This window comes from Dasypus novemcinctus (genome assembly GCF_030445035.2).
Source record: "Dasypus novemcinctus isolate mDasNov1 chromosome 11 unlocalized genomic scaffold, mDasNov1.1.hap2 SUPER_11_unloc_3, whole genome shotgun sequence".
NCBI lineage: Eukaryota > Metazoa > Chordata > Mammalia > Cingulata > Dasypodidae > Dasypus > Dasypus novemcinctus.
The window spans coordinates 326822-348056 of NW_026688127.1; the positions used below are offsets into that span (position 1 = coordinate 326822).

At 44.0% G+C, this 21235-nt stretch overlaps 1 long non-coding RNA gene across 1 annotated transcript in view; it reads right to left on the minus strand.

The window, feature by feature from the left end:
• Positions 1 to 255: 255 nt before the first annotated feature.
• The window catches only part of LOC131277387 (uncharacterized), a 71617-nt gene continuing 50637 nt past the window's right edge, over positions 256 to 21235 (minus strand). The window contains exon 3 of the long non-coding RNA XR_009184565.1: positions 256 to 404. This is a non-coding gene — a long non-coding RNA (uncharacterized lncRNA). The remainder of the gene's footprint in view (positions 405 to 21235) is intronic.

Below are 21235 nucleotides of genomic sequence, written 5' to 3' on the forward strand. Positions count from 1 at the left end.
ATAAAAGGAATGGATTCCCCTCTTTGATATGCTCTCTGTAAAGCTTTCATTACACATCTCCACTGTTTCAAATTTAAAACATTATGCCCCTGAGGCTGAAACCAACCACAATGCTTTTGTATTAAAGCAAACAATTCGATTAACTCACAACTTTTTACAGGCACCCCACTAGCTTTCAACAAAGTTTTTAACACTTGCAAATATTCTTCCACACTTCCCATTTGAATACCCATTACCCTGATGACTTCGTGGAAATGTAACTTACCTAAAAGAAGACTTGAGTCACACTGCTTTGGACGTCATTTACAACCCTCGTAGGAGTCCTTTCCATGGGTCCCAATACTGTTTTGGAAGACTTACTTCTTTGGGCTCTGCATTGGGCACCATTTGTTGGAGATTTGGGCCTGAATGTTATTGGGAATGAAAGAAAGAGAAAAAGAAGAATGAAAGAAAGAGAGAGAGAGCTGGGATCAGGGGGTCTCTGAGTAGAGACTCATCAGACAACTTTTTGTTTACAAGGCACTCTATATATACCCGTCTACATGAGAACAAGCAGCAACATGCAGTTAACTATCAGCATTACTCATAGTCTAAGGAACTTAAAAAAATCTTATCTCAAGGTACAAAGTCTAAGTGTTCAATTTACTACAAAACGTATGTGCTCATTTTTTCTTTTAGTCTTTAACAGCTTCCTCCTGTTTACTGGGAACTCTTTATTACCACATTCCTTCAGTTGCAAGCATAGCCATGGAAAGAGTATGTCTCTCCTTGTGAGACCTCTGTGCCACAGTTTCCAAAGGGAAAAAGCTATTAAATATTCCAGTCTGTAATTGGATGCAGAAGTTATACCATACTCAGCCATGAAAGGATAGTAGCTGCGGTTGCAACATTACATGAGGTGTCAGCTGACTTGGGCAGGGGGCGTACTTTTTAGTTAATAGAGCTCATGATTTGCTGGTTGCTAATCTCAAGAAAAACCTAGCATATGTCAACTCACAGACTGACCTTTTTTGAAATCATACTGCTCACTCCTTAAAATATCCAAATCCTCTACTGTGATACTTTAAATCCAGTACTCTGTTGTCCATGCCTGAAAAAGATGATTCTCAAGATTGTGAGGTTCCTGTTTCTCAATTATTATCCCCAGGACCAGATTTACCAAAAATAAAGCAAAACAAAGCAAAACACACACACATAAAACAAAACAAACAACAACATAAAAATTCTTGCTAAACCTGGGTTAGATCAAATTTTAAGATGTGTCTTACCATAAAACAGAAACAGATAATTATGAGGCAGACTATGAAGTAACCACTACAGTAGAAGTGATGTGGGCTATGGGTGGAAGGCTCTTTGTCTCTTCAGAGATAACCTAAACTGAAGGCTGTGGGTGTGGAACGGTAAGAGGCTGCAGTCCTGCCCTTAGGGACAATGACAACAGGCTCCAGTCCCAGGAAACAGTTTAACAATGCAAGGGCTATAAACTTTAAGTATTTAGGGGAAATGCAAAAAGTAAATATGCTAAAAGCTTATCTAGACTATCTGGAGTCCATGCTAAAAGCTTACCTAAGATGTGGAAGATATATATGCTAATTGAAGCCTATTGAGAACTGAAACAAAGGGACCATTTGGCCTTTCCTCTCTGTATAAAAGACGTTTGAAAATCTTGTTCGGGGCTCAAAATCATTCCTGAGTCCTGGCCTCTCTATACTCAAATAATTGAACTTCTCTCAAATTCTACAACAGAAGCAATTACTGGTCAACAAGCCCCTAGCCTCACCATGCCCTAGTGAGCTGTGGTAAAACTTTTAAATAGAGGCAGTCATTTAGCTAAAAGGAAATCACAATATTTATACTGACCGTAGGTATGTGTTTGGAGTAATTCATGATTTGGGAAGTTTAGGAAAACAAATGGACTCCCTGAAGTCATTAGGAAACAAATAAAAAATGGTAAATATCTGAAATAATAGATGTATTTCTATCACCTAAAGAAAAGGTAAAACAAAGAAAAAATGCTGTGATAAAAGTGGAGGCTCACACTCACAAAACTTAGAAGAAAAATGCCAACCTAGCAGCTCAACAATATGTGGAGACAACAAAACAGTTTCCTTATACAATGTCACTCATAAGCCCTCTCCAAATGAGTTAGCTCACAGTTAGGAAAGTGTTTTTGTATTTGAAAAAGAAAAATAAGTCAGTAGGGTCACCAATTAAATTCTGGGGATAGAATCTAGGAAGTGCTGGATGGTGCCCTAGAGTCCCTAGAAGAAACTACATGTGAGCACTCCATGAAATTAACCATTACAGAATGCAAAAAATGAAAAAGGACAAGGAAATATATTGGTGGGCAGTCTTTGATAAGGTACTTTAAAAAATCTGTAACCAGATTCATACATGACAGGCTTGTAAACTAGGCAAAATTTATTAATGTATGTATTTCCATAACCTTAACCCCCACACCTGGACTATTTGAACATCAGCTGAAGGGCTTTACCAGCCAGTTCTTTCAATGGATTTTAATTATATATAGTTTATGGCTTACAGGTATTAAGAATGGGTTGAGGCATTCTCTTGTCAAAATAAGAATGCTTTAACTGTAGGGGAAAAAAAGAAAATGGTTTTCCAAAGCAGGGAGTACCCTTTGAACTCTCAAGCAAGCTTCAAACTCACTTCACTGGAAAGGTTATAAAAAAGTGTGTCAATAAACATTTATGTAATCTAAGTATCTTTTTAAAAATTTATATATATATATATTTAAAGTTTGTGTCAAGTGGTTCCCATCCAGCAAATCACCTACTGCCCATACCATCCAACACCTATGGTAAGGTAGAATAAATCCATGAAATATACAAATTAAAGCTTAAATATTGACTCACTGGTTCTGTCTTGGCCAAAACATTCCCTTTGGTCCTCATGGCCCTGAGGTCTATGCCATCAGGCAACACCACTGATCCCACAAGAGGTAATTATAGGGCAGCTCATGTATGGGGAACAGTTCACTAGAGAGGATCTGTAACAGTTTGATGCTGGATGGGTCCCAGAGAATCATGTCCTTAGAGCCAATCCATTCCTGTGGGAGTGGACCTATTGTAAATGGGACTCTTTGATTAGATTACTTCTGTAAGGCATGCCCCAGGGTGGGACTTAATCCTCTCCATATGGAAAGAGACAGACACAGGTGCTCAGAGTGAAATGCTCAGAAGCTGAGAGAGAAACCAGAAACTGAAAGCAACAGAGTTCAGAGGAGAAAGCAGAGACTAACAGATGACACCATGTACCTTCCCATATGACAGAAGAGTCCAGGATCACCCACAGCTGATCTTTGAGGAGAGAGCATTGCCAGAAGATGTCTTGATTTGGACTCTTTTCTCAGCTTCACAACTGTAAGCTTGCAAGTCAATAAACTCCCTTTGGAAAAGCCAACTCATTTGGGGAAATACTGTTTCATCAGCCTCGGTTAACTAAAACATGATCCAATGATAGTGAATTGAGGTTTTTTCAGTATTGTAGGAAATCAGTGGAATATCCTCAGGGATTTTTTTTTAAGTTACTGAAGATTTACTGACCCTCTACCACCTAAAGACAACATCCCACCACCTGCGAACTGATGACATATTTTGGAAAAGAAAATAATGAAAAACCAATCTCTGACCTACTTGAAATAAACTTATCAGGCATTAATAACTTCACATATAGCTGTCAAATTAGAAGGAAATGAGACTTGAGTACAACACATGCAGCTAAAACTGATGTCACTTCCAAGGTGGGTATATGAAATGGTACATGATTCAAAATTAAAATTAACCAAAATAATCCAGAAGCAATTGACACTGTGTGTGTATCTGATGTGGACAGGTACTGCCAAGATCATGGAACAAGAACCCATTCAGCCAAGTGTTTTGTAGATTATGGGGAAATTTTTTCAGTGATGAGGTACAAACACAGATACCCAGTAAGATTGCATGAAATGAGAGGTTCATAACATCAAAGAATCTGGAGGGGGAGAATGGAGAATCTTGGCATGGCAGGTCCCAGCTTACCTAGCCTAGGTTCCTGTGAGGGTTCATGGTAAGGCAGATTGGAGCACATGTTTATTCCAGGCACTTGTCTTTACTGTGACCCAGATGGGAAGGATCCAATGGAACCTGGGCCTGGCAGTTTCACAATATATGGTACAAAAAGCAGATGTGACTAAGGCCATGTGGAGAAGCTGGGAGCAGCTTCTTATCATCCAAGCCATATGGAAATTGATGCCTTGCAAATAAATTATGCAGCAGGAAAGAGCTGCAGTGGCAAGGGGGCAATTCAAAAGAAGTGGCAGAGGCTGATCATAGAAGCTGAGGTTAGCTCTTATCATCCATACCTGTGAAGATGCAGGTGTTGCTAGTTGTGGTTATACCCAGGGAAGTGTTAACTCAGGTGGTTGCTCAAAATGACTAAGTTAGGACAAGGTGAAGATGTGTCAAAATAATTTATTTCATTACACCAAAATTCCCTTGTTTAATTGACACCCTTGTGCTTTTATCTATATTTACAATTTTGTTTTTATGCTTTTGTTATCTTCCTCAAAAGCCGATTTTCCATACTTTCTCTAGACATCAAGATAAAACCCTTAGTTTAAATAACACTATTAGGAGCAGATGTGGCTCAAGTGGTTGAGTGTCCACTTCTCACATTGGAGATCCTGGATTCAGTTGCCTCATGCCTCCTAAAAAATTAAGAAAAACAAACAAGAAAACCAAAAGAAAAAACCAATTCAGTGAAGCCTATGTGGCTCAATGTTTGAGTTCTAGCTTCCCACATATGAGGTCTCTGGTTCAAACCCTGGCCTTGGTACCTCAAACAGACAACAAAAACAACAACAAAAATCCCAAGGGGACTGCACTTCATCAGTCCAACAAAAGGCAAGTCAGCAAAGCCAGCATCAGGTGACCAAGGGTATTGGCTCTTCTAGGTTTGAATTTCCTAGTCTGAAAAGGCAGACTGTGTTCAGCAGTCATTTTGTTTTGCTTTTAAAAAAAAAACTTTCTCCTGAGAAAGGAAAAAAAAATCATACTTTCTCTCATTTTTTAAAAGCATCACTACATAAAATTATGGGTTTACAAAGTAATAAAATTTGACATCCAAATAAAATAGTTTTTCTCCCAGGAATTTCTCAAATGCTTCTTGTGTCATATATGATGCTAACAAATATAAAGCAGGTAATCTAAATTTCAGTTTTGTGACAAAATGCATGTTTTTCCAAAGCTGCACAGAAAGCTCACCTAAACACTTGGGCCCTGAGAGAGTGGCCTTTAGGGAGCAAGCTGGGCACCCAGCAGCCTCTGGGGCTGAGGTCCAGAAGCAGAACCCCCTGTGAGTGGGGACTGGACCATGAAGGCAGCAGAGAGGCCACAGGAGCCCAGAGGCTTGGTGGGAAATCTCAGTCTCCATTCAGCCATGCTCCATTTGGTGTTCTCTGCACAAACCAAAGGCACCTGGATCCACTGTGTAAGGAGAGTGATAAAAGCACCTGGGGAAGTGGCTGCCTCCATGGAGAAGACCAGGCTGGGGGAGCTCTCATTTACCCCCATGGAGCAGGGAAGAGCCTGAGGGCCATAAAGGACCACCTGCTCACAGGGCCTCTATTCTCTAAGCACCAAGCTCAAGCCCTTGCCAACCACATCCCTCCAGTATAAACCAATAGTCTCTTTCTGACTGCACTCACCACTGGGGAGGCATTACTACTGCCCATGTGCAGAGAATGGTTTGTCAGGTCAAATCCTCCAAAACTGCAGGTTCTCTGTGTGAAGGAGAGGCAGACAGGAGAGGAGTTACCCCTGAAGTAGCTGGCAGAGCAGCACACCAACCCCAGACCCCACTTGCGGGGTGTCACTGAGCCACAGATGTGTGTGCAGGTGGAAGTGATGGGGGAGAGGGTGCAGGACTCAGGTTCCCAGGAACCTCTTGCCTAAACAGAGGTCCACAGTGCCCCTGACATACAAACGCCATGATCACCACAAAGCTCTCTGCATATTCTGTGCCCTAAGATTCCCAGTCTTGTCATGACCCAACCTCCCATTCAACCTCCCTTATGTCAGCGACAAATAAAATAAGGGCTATTTATACAGGGTCATGCAGTTTTAGAAGAGAAGACAGAAGCCCAGTGGCTGCAGAGAGCCTTCTAATGGACTTCTGTGTAGTTTAAATCACTCAGAAAGGAGCAAGGCTATGTTTATTGCAGGCTGACAGGCAGGCTCATGCACTGGTGTCTCCTAACCACAGCCACAACGTTACCAACCTACTTAAATATGACCCTTTTTCTAAACGTGTAAAGGGAAGAGACCACATTTCCCCAGAAAGAAAAAGTTGGATGAACAACTGTCTTCAAACACACTCTTTAATTTCATCAGGAAAATTATTGAAGTTTTATAAGGAAGAAGAACTTCAGTGTCCTTTTAGCTTGTTTCAAACTTCATGGAATGCCTTTATATTAGGTAATATAAGGCAGTAATTTTATATTTCCAGAACTTGATTTGAATACATTGTTGACTAAAAAACTAAACAAACAATACCTAAACTTGTAAGAAAATAAGTGAAAGCAAAAACACCCTATTTTTGACACAGCTGATTATCTTTTTAAGTAGCTGTAATAAGATGTGAACAGCAGATACATGTTTCTCAAAGGACTATAGTTAATACTATGTATACTAGAACAGCACAATGAATATTAGAAGTGCTGCTTATTTAAAATAGGCATGCTTGCTCTAAATACTTTAATTAGCTGACTGAGAAACACCCAGGAAGGGAAAGTCCAGACACTGGGCTCCCAGATGTGGACTCAAATCCTGTGTCTGTCCTATGCAGTGTGATGAGTGAAGTGCTTAGACTCAGCTCTGGTTCCCCAGCAGCAACACTTATCATGGACTGAAGACTGGATGGCAGGTGCTCAGTGAGGGCCACTGCACTCAGGACAGCCACCAGTGCCTCCTGACCACTGTGACCCTGAAGTTGAGGCTCAGTCAATGCCACAACCATGCAAATGAAGAGCTGGAATTCATTCTGTGAATTTCTACTCTAAAAGCAAAGCACACTGGGGAGGAACGGAAGGGCTGGATGTGGCAGTTTTGTCCAAAGAGGAGCAGGCAGCAGACTTTCAAGGTGGCAGGTGATGAGGACACCACAGAACCTTCTCCCTCAGCAAACAGCTGCTGCTGCTCTGAATAATGTAGGGTGGATGTGATCTCCAATGGGACATTCCTAATTCATAGCAATTTAATGGGATATCTGACTTCCTTTATAGTCAACTTGGCTGGACCTCGATCTACTCTGTAAAAAGAGAAAGGCCCACATGCAAAAACGTTCACCAAACCACCTAACAAAGCAAATGGTGTTGCACCCACCCTTCAAGGCTGATTTTTAATATTAGCTTTCCCTTCCCACCTTATAAGGCTGAGTAAAGGTTCCCATGTTTACAGGCAATGATTTTATTTCAGTTCCTTTCCCCTGACTCGGGCTTCATGACAGTGTGAGGTCCAGATGCCACACTTGGTAGCATCTGCACATCCTTCTTTTTTTTTTTTTTTTTAAATTTTTTTATTTTTTATTGACTTTGTAATAATATTACATTAAAAATATATATGTGAGGTCCCATTCAACCCCACCCCCCCACCCCCCCTCTCCCCCCCCCCAACAACACTCGTTCCCATCATCATGACACATCCATTGGATTTGGTAAGTACATCTTTGGGCACCTCTGCACCTCATATACATTGGTTCACATCATGGCCCATACTCTCCTCTATTCCATCAAGTGGGCCCTGTGAGGATTTACAATGTCCGGTGATTACCTCTGAAGCACCATCCAGGGCAGCTCCATGTCCCAAAGACGCCTCCACCTCTCATCTCTTCCTGCCTTTCCCCATACCCTTTGTCCACATCCTTCTTTAACCAGCAGCAGCTTCACAAGACTGGAGCCCAGCTTGTTATTTCTAATGCACATGAAATAGCTGATAAAGAATTTATGAGGAAACTATGACTGCAATAAGTTAAGCACACATTTAAGTTTCTAAATTCCTGCTGTATGCATTTATTCATAAAATTGAAAGCTTAAAGCTAAGAATGGACTGGTTTTCTTAAATACCAACTAAGACCACATCCTAAGATAAGATAAGCTATCTGGAACAATTTTTCTTTCAATCAGTGGGGGATTGACAAGGAGTATAACAATAAACAGTCCTCAAACTAGTCTCCAACTTTTTCTGTAATACCACATAGTTCTTGAAACAGCACTCCATAAATGGAGAAAATAGGTTGTAAACAATAAAAGAAAAATAACCCAATCTTTGATTTTGTGATATAAATGAGGCTATGTACTCCTTGCATCTTCTGTACAATTATAGAAATGTTTCAGACATACTTGTGGAGAAGGCAGCTAGTAAGTGGAATATGCCATGCAGTTGTCATGCATGTCTCTTCCCCCAAACAAAAATTTAATGACCAAATAAAATAAAGACAAGTGACACATCCAGTGTGTATGAGGCATTATCATTTCCCTGAGGTTTCATTAAGCAAATATGGCATTTTTAGAAGACAAAAAGATCAAGGTTGAAGAATAAAGGACAACTTTCGGTAAAATGAAGGAAATATATGAAAAGGAGAATGCAAAAGAACTTTAAAAATAAATAGAGCAAAGAAAACAATCCTAACCCCCTGAAAAACAACAAGAAAAATGTCTTATTTCTCAGTAAAACATTGTTTTACATTACTTTCTCTGGATAATTAGAAAATTAAATGTTTTCCTTATTGTACAGTAAAGAAATATGCACAAATATAATTGAACACTGAACACATTTCAGCAAGTGCTAAACTGCCCAGTGCTGCCCTTGCTGAGAGTAGCTATTCTAAGTTAGCAACCCCTGCTGTGGGCTGCTATTCTAAGTTAGCAACCCACGAGGACTGGGCAGGCTTCCACGGCTCGGCGGTGAGCCCCTAGGCCAGCGCGTAGGCCTAGGTTCTCCAGGCATGGGGGACGCGCGGTAAAAACCACGGAGACAGCCTATGAGAATGAGCTAGTCCAATTTATTGCGGAAATACACTGGATTATATAAGGTCGGGTCAAGGGAGGGGTAGGGATTGGGGCGGGTAAACTACAGGGCGGTAGTGGATAGGCGGAACTGTGCAGGCAGCTATGAAGTAGGCGGTGATTAATAAAGGGGGCAGATTATGAGTTGGCTAAGTGGACGGGACTGGCGGGAAGGATAGCAACGGCTGGAAAAGGGAGATAACAAAGGCAAGGAGGAGGGGTGAAGGGAGGCAGCAACAATTGCTCCTTTTGTTTTATAAAAAAAGGGTGTGAGAGAGTAGAGGGATGGGCTGTGGAGGGTGAGAGAAAAAGGGGGCAGGATTGACTGGCGATGGGCAAATGACATATCATTTGGCCAGAATGTATGCATAGCCCTTAGGGTTGGTGCGTGCCGGTGCTAGACGAAATATCTAACATGATGTTGCGCACACTTTTTTGGGGTGGATAGCGCTGTGGCTAGCTTAACTGCGAAGAATTCTCAGACGTATAGCAATAAAGGGGGGCGGAGGGTGCACCCAAGCCCTTTACGCCGAGGGAAGCGAACCCGTACCGACGGCTAAAGTCAGAGAGCTTCACAGCAAGCAGCTTCACAGGCGGGATGTACAGTGGGAAGGGGGGTGAGGACGTGGTCGAGATTGAGGAGTGGAATTAGAGGTAGCAAGACGTTGGTAATGGATTTGCACGAAAGAGCTGAATACTGCATGGGAAGGCGTTGACGAGGGTTTCAATTTGTTGGGGCTGTGGCTGCGAGACAGACAGCTGAAAAGATTGTTAGAAAGGTGAAAATAACAAGGAAGAAGTAGAGTAGGAGTGGGTGCGAGGGGAGTGCGAGGAGCATCTGCGCCGGGAGGTTTCTTGATGAACTATAAGGCACGTTTGGCGGAGGTCAGACGCTTGTCAGCGATGGGTTGTTGGGGCGTTAGGAGCGCTTCTTGTAGAGTGTGCAGAGTTGAGGTCTTTGGGAAATCTGTAATGACAAAAGAAGAAAAAGAGAGCCCTCACGGGGGGGCAATCAGCAAAGAGCACTTGCTTAGGTATAGGCACTTTAGGGAGAGGCTGGCTGGTGCTGAATTTGAGCGAATGGGGCGACATCTGGGCCTCCGCTGTCAATGTTGTCTCTTACGGAGGGCATAGGGTACTTATCATTAAGGGGAACTTTAGGGTCAGTGGCAGGCCTAATATAGCGTCCAGGGACCCAGAGTGGTTGTGGCTCTGAGTCTGGGAAGATACAAGCAAAACCTCTCCCCTGTGCTAGCAAGGGAGCTGGGTCCTGCCAAAGATTTGTGGCAGGGTCTTTCCAGTGAACGAGAGGGACTTGCGAGGGTTGCCACATGGGTCCCCAGTGTTTATGAGTTGGGGATAGTCCTTTGTCATCGAAGGTCAGGAGATTGTGATGAATAAGGCAGGCAGTGATGACGTCAGCAGGGGCTTTATGGGGGGAGGAAGCTTTTTCTTTTTGAATGAGTAGCTTGAGCTGTTGGTGAGTGCGCTCAACAATTCCTTGCCCTTGTGGATTGTAGGGGATGCCAAAATGGTGTGTGATGTGGTACATTTGTACGAAGCTGGCAAAGGTGGCACTGCGATAGGCTGGTCCATTGTCGGTTTTGAGATCCCAGGGAATTCCCATGAATAGAATGGCTTGTTGGAGTGCTTTGGTGCAATGTTTAGCGCTCTCTCCTGTGAGGGGCATGGAGTAGCACAGGTGCGAGAAAGTATCAACTGCAACATGAAGATACTTAAGGCGTCCAAAGGCGCTAACGTGTGTGACATCAAGTTGCCAGCGGGAGTTAGGCCGTAGGCCGCGGGGATTAGCTCCGCGAGGCTGCAAGGGTCCAAGAGGCAGCAAAGGTGCACATGTTTGGCAGGAATGCACAAGATGTTTACATGTTTCAATGGGGAGGTCTGGGAAGAGCTTTTGAATGGATCGCGCTGAGAAGTGGAACTGAGAGTGTAGGAGCTTAGCTTGGTTGACAAAGTCTCCCAGTCTTGTTTTGTCAGTGAGGTTTTCTTGAATGGCAACTGGGCATACATGGCGGCCAGATGCTAAAGCGTCGGCGAGGGCATTTCCTTGAGCTAGCGGTCCTGGCAGGCCAGAGTGACTTCTGATATGAGCAATGAACCAGGGTTGTTGCCTTTCTTCAAGCAGTCGCTGTACAAAAGCGAGTGCTTGGTCAATAGTTAAGTCACTGGGTAGGAAAGTAGCAAGCGGGAGGCTGCGACACACTTGTAAAGTGTACAAACTGTCTGTGAAGATGTTAAGAGGCTGGTCTGGGTAGAGATTGAGGACTGCGGCGACAGCTAAAAGTTCACCTGTTTGGACAGAAAAGTCATTAGCAAACACTAACTGTCGTGGCTTAGGTTCTCTTGGTGTATATATGACAGCAGCGAATGCCTTTTTTGAAGCATCGGTGAAAGCAGTGATGGCAAAAGGAATTGGCTTTCTTGTGGGCAACGGATGGAACGGGTTGGAAAATGCTAATTGAGAAACCCCTTGTAGTAGTGGATGATGCGGATAGTGATTGTCAAAGGAGCCACAAAAGAATTCTATTAGGCTTTGCATTTGGGCATTATTCATGATGAGAGAGGTAACTTCTTTTGCATCGAAAGGCCAAACAATGGTATGTGGTGGGACGCCGTACGTCTGTATAGAGAGAAGTACTAAGTCCGTGGCTAATGTGATCCAAGCCCTTGTGAAAGGGCAGATTTTTGGGAGTTTACTTTTTGACGTGTGCAGAAAAAGAAGAGGACCATCTTGCCATAGGAGACCCGTTGGGGTGACTGGTGTTGGCAAAACTAAGGCAAGGATTGGGAGATCGGGAGAGAATCGCTCTAGGCGGCATTGCTGGAGTGCAGCATTTACTTGTTGGATGGCTTCTTTGGCAGCTGGGGTGATGGTGATGGGGCGAACGACTGCAGCGGATGGACTGCACTTAGTTTGCAGGAGCTCGAAAAGGGGTTGCATTTGCGCTGTTGTGATGGGGAGTGCTGATCGAAGCCAATTGATTTGTCCGCAAAGCCGTTGGAGCTCAGTCAGCGTCATATGATCAGAAACATGGATTTGCGGGCTGGTGGGCTGAATATGTTGATGAAAATGAAAGCCTAAGAACTGGAAATGTGGCTGGGGGTTGACTTTGTCAGGTTGCACTATTAATCCAAGACTTGAGAGGTTCGTCGTAACTGCAGAGAGTAGATCATTGAGAAGTGTGTTAGAACTTGCTGCTAAAAGAAGGCCATCCATATAGTGGATGATGTATGTGTGCTCTGGATGGAACTTAGAGCGTAGCGGCTCAATGGCATGATTGACATAGAGCTGACATATAGTTGGACTGTTCCGCATGCCTTGTGGTAGTACTCGCCATTGGAATCGAAGCGCTGCGCCCTGATTGTTGGTGCGTGGGACTGTAAACGCAAATCGTGGACAGTCTTGCGGGTGAAGAGGGATAGAGAAAAAGCAGTCTTTGATATCGATGGTGGCTGCATGAAAATGCTGAGGGACTGCAGTGGGATGTGGGCAACCAGGCTGAGGTGATCCCATTGGCTTAATATGTTTGTTAATTTCTCGAAGGTCATGAAGGAGGCGGAACTTGCTCGTGTTCTTTTTATTGATGACAAAGACTGGCGAATTGTAGGGACTGGTAGACGGCTCAATATGCCCTGCTTGTAGCTGTTCTTCGACGAGGGCAGAGAGAGCTTGCAGTTTATGAGTTGGGAAGGGCCACTGCTCGACCCAGATGGGCTCCTCTGTGTCCCATTCCAGAGGGATAGGGTCAGGTCTTGAGATGGGAGCAGTGGCCCCTATAAGGGGGGGGGCGGCGCAGCTATGAAGGCTTCTGTGGTGATTCGAGCTTTTAGCTGGCTGAGTACATCTCTTCCCCACAGGATGGTTTGGACTGAAGAAAGGACGAGTGGACGGATCTGGCCTTCGTGACCTTCTCGGTCGCTCCAATGCAGAGGCTGGGAGGTTTTCCAGGAGGTAGCGGCTCCCGTGGCACCGATGACTTGAGGGCCGGTTTCGAGGGGCCAATGATTGAAGGCAGCGATTTCAAAGGGAATACAAGAGATTTCAGCACCAGAGTCTAAGAGCCCTTCAAGCCATTGTCCGTTTATTTTAAGCTCTAAGGAAGGTTTCTGGTGACGTTTGATAGGCATTGTCCACATTAAGGTTTTGGAGCTCTCTGGAGGGCCTCTTGGGGGAGGGGCTGAGGCCTGCCCCGCTGGAAGTTTAAAGGCTGGGAGATACGTTGCGATGAGCGGCAATCGCGGGCCCAGTGATACCCTTTGCCACAGCGCGGGCATGGTGTGGGGGGGCCTCTTGGTCTGTGCAGTGCTACGGCAGGGTGGGGAGCTGCCTGTTGAGGGCACTCGCGGACGAAATGACCAGGCTGACCGCATCGAAAGCAGGCAGAAGTGGAGGCAGATGACACAGCCATGGCGGAAGCGAAGGCAGCAGTAAGTGCTTTAGTCTGTGGGTCAATATCTCGACAAGCCAATACCCATTCATGTATTGGCTTATCACGGATAGGAAGAATAACGGCCCGGAAGGGTGCAAGGCACCCATCGAGAATGAGTTCTTTTGCTAACACAAACTGAGCATCTTCGTTAGTAATTTTCTGCTGGCATGCTTCTAAAACGCGTGCGACAAATGCTGGAAAGGTTTCTTGCGAGTCTTGAAGCATTTGCGTAAATTTGGTGGACTGCTTGGTAGAAACTAAAGAGAACGATCGCTGGACAAGAGCTTTTACTCGGTGCCAAAACCCTGGATCTATGTTTATATAAGAACGAGGGTCAGCATAGTTGTTAATTCCTGTGTAGGCGTCAGCTGGATCTTGGATACCCGCCTGGACATTTTCTACCACTTGCTTATCAACAGCTACTTGATAGTAAGCACGCCATTCAAGGAACTGGCCTGGCGGAAGGATGGAACGGGCTAGAGAAATCCAGTCATAAGGAAGAGCAAGTTGAACCCCTAACTCTTCTATTAATTGTTGGACATATGGGCTACCTATGCCGTCTTCTTTAACAGCTTTGCGAAGAGTTTTAACTTCTTCGGCTGTGAAGGGAAGCCAAGTCTGAGGGCGTTGCTGCGTGGGCAGCGGGTTGAGCGGGTATAGCTGGGGGGCGGGAGAATGTGCTTCGCTAGAGGCAGGTGGGGAGCTGCTGCCATACGGTGGTGGCGAGGGATGAACGGTAGTGGGAAACAGATGAGAGAATGATGGCTTAGCAGCGTCAAGGCGGCAACAAACTGGCGGCGGGATATTTTTGGGCGCTGGACAAGATGGCGGAGCGGCGACGTCACTTCTAGGCGCCTGCCAAGATGGCGGTGTAGTTATGTCATTTTTGGGTGCCGGCCAAGATGGCGGCGAAGTCACGCCATTTCCGGGGGCCGGCCAAGATGGCGGCGAAGTCACGTCATTTCCGGGGGCCGGCCAAGATGGCGGTGAAGTCACGTCATTTCCCGGGGCCGGCCAAGATGGCGGCGAAGTCACGTCATTTCCGGGGGCAGGGCCGGAAGATGACGAGACAGGGAGGGGCGGGTAAAGGTGAGAGGAAGCGCCTTTGTTCCTGCCGGCGGGCTCGGACATAGGTGAAGAAGAAGCCGGAAGTGCGCCATTTTGGGCAGAGGTGGAAGAAGAAGGAGAAAGTACGCTATTTTGAGGAGCTACTGAAGCGGCTTCTGCGGGCCGTGGGGAGTGCGGGCGGGGAGGTTCGCACTCGAGAGCGGTGGCGAGCTGGTCAGACAGAGAATTTGGGTCGCCAGGATCATCGGGCTCATAGTCATTGGGTTGCTTGACCGATTTGTCTCGGATGGCTTCTGACGGTGCACCGAGGAGACAGGCGCGTATGGCTACTAGCGCAGGCAGCAGGCCGTGCAGAAAAGACCGCTTTTCATGCTCTATGGCGGAGGTGACTCGATCTATGAGTCGAGAGTATGTGTCTGGGCTCCAGAGCTGGCAGGTGGTGAGCCACAGATTAAAAGGGAGTAGCAGGTCCCAATATTTTTGGAGCTGTTTTAGGGAAACGCGGACTCCATTGGTATCAAGCAGGGCGGCTAAAAGCCGAACCTGAGGGGTATGGTGTGAGGAGAGAGAGGTGCCCATAGTGGGAGAAGAAAAGACGGCGATGGGGTCCCTACCTGGAGAGCTGAAATGGTCGCCAGTAGACAGCAGCAGCAGCAGCAGAGAGGGGCCGGAGGGCGGTGGAAGGAAAGGATCCCGGGCGAGCCCCCTGCTGAGAGTAGCTATTCTAAGTTAGCAACCCCTGCTGTGGGCTGCTATTCTAAGTTAGCAACCCACGAGGACCGGGCGGGCTTCCACGGCTCGGCGGTGAGCCCCTAGGCCAGCACATAGGCCTAGGTTCTCCAGGCATGGGGGACGCGCGGTAAAAACCACGGAGACAGCCTATGAGAATGAGCTAGTCCAATTTATTGCGGAAATACACTGGATTATATAAGGTCGGGTCAAGGGAGGGGTAGGGATTGGGGCGGGTAAACTACGGGGCGGTAGTGGATAGGTGGAACTGTGCAGGCAGCTATGAGGTAGGCGGTGATTAATAAAGGGGGCAGATTATGAATTGGCTAAGCGGACGGGATTGGCGGGAAGGATAGCAACGGCTGGAAAAGGGAGATAACAAAGGCAAGGAGGAGGGGTGAAGGGAGGCAGCAACAGCCCTAAGTTCATAGTACCTTAAAAATATTTAAACTTGGGCTGAGATTACATACATTGCTATCATTATGGGGCAAAATAAATATTTTCTTTTAAAAAATGGTACTTGAAAACAACCTTGTCTGAGGTCTACATGATGCCTGTGGAATCAGTCCCTGACCCCCATGTTAGCACAAATCTGAAAAAAAGAACTTTCAGAGGGAAGTTCTTGATGAAGTTACATTGTTATAAATGATGACATATACAGTCTATGATTTAGGTATCATATTGATAATGTATCATCTTCTGTTGTGAACCTACATATATCGTGAATACCATGAGGGTCATATGAACAACTGAATGTACTCAATTGGGAAAAATTGTCCGTGTCACATAATTTAAACCCACAAGGTTGGTCAGCCAATGAGGGAAGTGGGCTGTTTTATCATGGACATGAGCTGGGAAGACATTGGTGTGCTGAGCCTGTACCGAGTCTGGCCATGGTATATTATACAGAACAGATGTGAGACTGACTGAGCAAGAAAGAGAACTGTCATTTCAGCACAAAAACAAAACCCAAACAAAAAATACCATGCTAGAAAGGAAGAGAAAACTTTTGCTACATAGTAATAGTATTAAAAGAGCCACAAGATTCCTTTTTAGAATCTTTTAGAATGGAGAAGGGTGTTTCACATTGGTGCTGACCAGACAAGGACCTGGTGACATATAAGTAGCACAGCCTTGGGCTGGGGAGGATGGCAGGATGGAGGGCCACTGTCATCCTGAAGAGCTGGGTGGGAGCCCAGGGCTTCTCCAGGCTCTGGGCATTCATACAGACCATGTGCCAGCTTCAAGGGGACAGACACATCCTCTTACCAGTCTAACCACACAGTAGTAAAACTGAGAAGCATTTCATTATCTGTAAGCAACTGCTTCATTTCTGGCTACATACATGAGAATAGACAAGATGTGTGTGTACATTTCCAAATGCTGCTTCTTTTGTTTAAAAAGATAAGAGCATCTAAGAGCTTAAGTAAAACAGAAGAGCTCTAATCTTCTTCCCTTTTAGTTAGCAGAGACAAGCATGTCTTTCAAGGCATCAAAGCAGAATGCTCTGATCTATATGGGCTCTCAGGAGGTTGGGGGGCCTCCATACTTAGCTTCCCAGCCCCAGTGGCCTCCCACTATCAAGAGGACAGATGGGAAGAGGGGGGAGCATGGCTATTAGCAACATTTGTTCCTTTTGTTTGGGGCTTGTGTTGCCCTGTGTGACTGGAAGGGGGATGGAGCAAGAAGCTGAGCCTTTTTCTGGTCAAAGCCTCTGACTCAGGTTCTGATGCTTTTGCCTCAAGGGATCACCTACTCCCAACCTAATGTGTTGGAATACAATAGTGGTGTGAAATTGACACGCAGGCTTCCATGTGCCCCATGAACAGAACTGGGGAGCCTCAAAAGATCCCACTGTAGGCATGAAAAACCCTGCATGGCAAATGTGCAATATCAACAATTATCTATCTACTGATATGCTATGAGCACCTCACAGATCCTGTTTCAGAACCAGAGACCCTGGTTAGAACAAAACAATCATTACTGAAGTTGCTAAAGTCTGTTGGTGCACAAAAACACACACAATGAAAGACATTATATTTTATCTTGGCCACTATATTATGACCAAGTGATGAGAAACAACAATATATTATATATTGTTTAAATTATCTTCTAGGGGAGTTGTTTGTAGTGCCAAGCTCCTCTGTGAAAGAACACAGGAAAATGTCTACAGAAACTTGGTAGTAGTCAACCAGCAGGCATCATCAGATTCAGGTGCATCTCTAAGTGAAAACAGGTGTCACCTTCAAGATGGCAACCATCAGGAAGCAGACTTGCTCCAGTGGATAGGGTGTCCGTCTACCACATGGGAGGTCTGTGGTTCAAACCCCGGGCCTCCTTGACCCATGTGGAGCTGGCCCATGTGCAGCACTGATGCACACAAGGAGTGCTGCCCCACGCAGGGGTGCCCCCTGCATAGGGGAGCCCCATCACAAGGAGAGCACCCCATAAGGAGACCGACCAGTGTGAAAGTTCAGCCTGCCCAGTAATGGTGCCACATGCACGGAGAGCTGACACAACAAGACGATGCAACAAAAAAGAGACACAGATTCCCATGCCGCTGAAAACAACAGATGCAGACAAAGAACACACAGCAAATGGACACAGAGAACAGACAACTGGGGCAGGGGAGGGGGAAGGGGAGAGAAATAAATAAAATAAATATTTTTAAAAAAAGATGGCAGCCATCAAAGGGACCCTGTGCAAGAGGTGTAGGAGGAGAAACCTTCATCCTCAAATTTGATTTTTAAACCTTCATCTAAAAGGAGAGTAATTAGTGAGACAGAAAATTCAGAAGACTTAGCTGGTGGACAACAGAGAAAGCACCACAAATCTGCTAGCATTTACCTTTCCTCTGATGAAAGTCTTGCTCTATAATAAGGAAGATATGGTGTAAAAGATTCTGTAGGAGTGAATCAATGGAGACTATCAAATCTGGATCTTGATACTGGTTTAAGTGAACATTCTGGTGATTGGTTGAATCAGGATTCAGTTTCAGATCAATTCAGTGTATAATTTGAAGTTGAATCTCTTGATTCAGAAGATTAGTGAAGAAGGACAAGAACTCTCATATGAAGATGATCAGGTTTATCAAGTTACTGTATATCAAGCAGGGGAGAGTGATACAGACTCATCTGAAGAAGATCCTGAAATTTCCTTAGCTCTCTGTGGGAAATGTACTTCATGCAATGAAATGTATCCTCCCCTTGTGGAAATGCATTACAACAGATGTGAGAATTGGCTTCCTGAAGATAAAGGAAATGATAAAGGGAAAATACCTGGGAAAGCCATACTAGAAAACTCAACACATATAGAAGAGGACTTTAATGTTCCTGATTTCAGAAAAATGACATAGAGGAAAAGAATAAAATCACACAAGTCTCCCAATCCCAAGAAAATGAGGGCTATTCTCAGCCATCAGCTTCTAGGAGCAACATTTATACCAGTAAGAAGATGTCAGCTATCTGCCCATTGGGATTTAAGCCCCCTCTCAAGTAGAAGCAGTGGGATCACCATCCTGAAATTCTCAAGACTGGGGAGTGAACAATGGACTAAAGTAGACTTAGTATTATTCTATTATAGACTTAATATTATTCTAGCAATGGAAGAACTTTTATCATTGATGAAAAGGTAGTGGCCACCAGAGGTTCTGAAGTGAGGGAGAGGGAAGAATAGATATAATATGGGGACATTTGGGGCATTGGAATTGTCCTGCATGACATTGCAATGACAGGTATAGGCCATTACATTTGGTCATAACCTATAACATTGGGTAAGGCAGAGTGTAAGCTATAATAGAAACTATAGTACATTGTTAATAACAATGCTTCAATATGTGTTTATCAATTGTAGCAAATTTACCACACTAATGAAAGATGTCAATGTGGGAAAGTGTGGGAGGGTTAGGGTGAGGGGTTGGGGAATATGGGAATCCCCTATATTTTTTATTAAACATTTACATAATCTAAAGCTTCTTTAAAAATTAAAAAAAAATTAAAGCTGTCCGAGAGTTTGAGAGGAATGAAACACAAGATAAAGAAAAATGCATGGAATCTAGTTTCCATCTTTGTGCCATTGAACTTTGTGATCTAAAATTGACTGTATCATTCAAGACAAAAAAGGACATCTTATGGCTTGTTTTACATGTTCAAAAAAGCTAAAAAAAAAACCACAAAAAGCAAAATAAGGCCTGCCCAATATGTAGGCAGCTAGTTCAAATGATTATGCTAACTTATTTTTCCTAGTTGACTTGTTTGTAAGAGTAGAATTATATATTTCTAACTATGTAACCCTAAAAACTCAGATAGTTATTTTAGCAACATTAAATTTATTTTTATGTTTTTATACATATTGAAGTGTAAAAGTATCTCAGTCCATGTAGAATTCTTCTCCTTAATATAATTTACCTACTAGGGGAGGGGATGGGTTTAGTGAATATTCACTTAATTTTAAGAAAATTTCACTTCTGTTTATAGTTCATGTTTGGGTTTTAATGTAATTTGAATTGGTTATATAGCTGGTTTTTTAACTTTATCCTTCATATTTTAATTAATTTCTACCTTCACTTAAATAAAAATATCTGATTTTTCAAAATATAAGTAGGGTATTCACATATACATTATTTAGTACATTTCTTTTAAGGAGATAAATTTTGTGAGAGAGATTTATTATTTAAATTTTAGATACTCTTAAATCTTCTCATCCTTACTCTGCTCTTTCAGAGTCTCTTAAAATATTCTTTACAGGGAAGCAGACTTGGCCCAGTGGATAGATAGGGTGTCTGTCTACCACATGGGAGGTCCACAGTTCAAACCCTGGACTTCCTTGACCTGTGTGGAGCTGGCCCACATGCAGTGCTTATGTGCACAAGGAGTGCCGTGCCACACAGGAGTGTCCCCTGTGTAGGGGAGCCCCATGTGCAAGGAGTGTGCCCCGTAAGGAGAGCTGCCCAGCATGAAAGAACGTGCAGCCTGCCCAGGGATGGCACCACACACATGGAGAGCTGATGCAGCAAGATGATGCAACAAAAAGAGACACAGATTCCCAAGCCACTGACAACAGAAGCCGACAAAAACAAGAACACAGCAAATGGACACAGAGAACAAATGACTGGGGGCGGGGGCAGGAAGGGCAGAGAAAAAAAATCTTTAAAAGATATTCTTTACAGATAAATAGAAATTGGTAGTTATATTCTCTGCCACTGAAGTAAAAAATGTACCACTTGTTCTCCAGGTATAGGTGGTGATGATGTTGTCCATTGAGAGTCTTTCAGAAGAGCCAATACAACTTTTTTAAAGCTCTGCAGTAAAATGCGGAGTTGTCCTGGGAGGTCCAATGTGACATACATTTTCAGGGTTTGGTGGGAATTGTTTTTTCTCTCAAGTGAAAAACAGTTTAATTCACTTTGAAGTGTCTTCTTAGACAGGATTACACAGTCTCTATTAATTGCCTAGACATCAGAACTTTGCTTAAGACCAGTTTCAGAAACAAGTGAATTCAGAAAGATTAATTCATAAATTAGTTAAAAGGAAGAACTGTTCAGTTTTTAAAAAATAGCTGGAAAGGTCAACATTTCTCTAAATTATCCAGAAAATATACATCACTTCCTTCAAGAATTACAGGGTCATGGGATTCTAATATTGCTGTCAAACTGCACAGATTAACTTATTGATTTATATATATGTATGAGTCCTTCAGCAAAATAGTATGAATAAACAAACTTTAGATAAGTGGAGTTGAGTTTTAATTTAAAGTTCCAGTGTTTTGCTTCTGGTTATGACAGGTTGAGGGCAATAAAATAAACTGAGCTATGAGTTTAGAACAGAACTGAGGGCCAATTTTAAACAGCAACATAGTGTGTGGGAAGCTGCCTCTGGCACAGGTGTTGTATTGGCCATCTTGTTGCTAAGCGCTATTTTTAGAT